Below are 1300 nucleotides of genomic sequence, written 5' to 3'. Positions count from 1 at the left end.
TAGAGCTTGAGTAGCTAAAGTTATCAAGGTAAGATAAAAAAAAAAAACTCTGACCGTTTCACTGGGGCTGAGCTGTCATTTTCATTGCTTGTTTATATGTAACATAGCAGATTTTTACTGTGAACCTGGCTTCACATACTGGGCCCAGATTAAAATCTTGGCCTGCAAGGAATTTGCTTATTTACCTTGTGATCAATTACAGAACAACTTTTTGTCATAAAGACCATTTTAGACTTTAGACCACTAAAGTGGCCTAATGTCCACTTTAGTGGTCCAAGGCTTTCATTACTTTCATTCTGTCCATGAAATTAATGATGATGAGATTGATGAGAGTAGAGCACATATTTTTAGATTTTGTGTGCCTGATTCTGTATGATTCACCTGATTGTGCAAAATGCTGCCACCTACAGCAAACCCCTTGACCTGCTTCCTCTCCTGCTGCTGTTAAGCTAAACACCATCAATGCTTTCTCTTCTGCAGCCTGAAACTGATGATGGAGGTGGAAGCAAGAAATGTCTCATATCCCAACAGATTCTATAGACCAGCTAGTCTTTAAATCCAGGCCAGTGTCCCTCAGATTTTAAATATAAACTTCCAACCTCGGCATCCATCTGATCTAAATATATCAATTATTTATTGATATTCTTAAAATGATTAGCATGAAACTTGTAAGTTGGAATTTTCATCTTATCTGAGAAAAGAGCACACTAATTTTGTTAAATTGAGCAGTAGATGAATAAAAAGTAATATTTTTTTAATGGCTGTTGTAAGGTTGTTTTATTTGAGGAACTCTTCATCTCACCCTATGTCGAAGGGAAGGTTGCTCGTCAGCTGTCTAGTTGTTTTCGTCTCATATTGTTGCCAGGTAAGCCCATAAGAACCAGAGGTAACTACATCCACAGACTGCTGTCTCTGAGTCCCACAGTCACCACTCAGGCAGAATCCCTCATAACAGTAGTGGTAGGAGTAGAGAATGTTGGTTTTCTGTCGAATCTCCACCTGCAAAAGGTTACCAACAACTCAGTAGCAAATACTGCTAAATACCCAAAAGTATTAATCTTAACGGCAATAAAAATATTAATATCTGCTCAATTTTATGCTTATCTGTACAAGCAGTGATAGGAGTAGCAACTGTAACATCATCCACAGACTTTATAATAATCTTCTTATCATTATTAAATTCTTTCTGTGACTCATTTTTCACCTAATTGTTAAAAGWAGAGTTGCAAGACACTCACCTCATAAGTCCCATCTGATTTTCTTCCTTTGGGGAAGAAGGTCTCTGATGCACCAAAGGAAG

The 1300-nt window shown here is 37.5% G+C and overlaps 1 long non-coding RNA gene across 1 annotated transcript; it reads right to left on the bottom strand.

Annotated features, from left to right (window-relative positions):
* Positions 1-762: 762 nt before the first annotated feature.
* Positions 763-1300, bottom strand: LOC103460750 (uncharacterized). Its single transcript, XR_532984.1, has 2 exons — positions 1239-1300; positions 763-999 (listed from the first exon to the last, which is right to left on the bottom strand). It is a non-coding gene; the product is annotated as an uncharacterized LOC103460750 (long non-coding RNA).

Source organism: Poecilia reticulata, unplaced genomic scaffold, assembly GCF_000633615.1.
Source record: "Poecilia reticulata strain Guanapo unplaced genomic scaffold, Guppy_female_1.0+MT scaffold_283, whole genome shotgun sequence".
NCBI lineage: Eukaryota > Metazoa > Chordata > Actinopteri > Cyprinodontiformes > Poeciliidae > Poecilia > Poecilia reticulata.
Note: the sequence above shows the minus strand (reverse complement) of the source record. Positions and strands in the feature narration are given on the sequence as shown.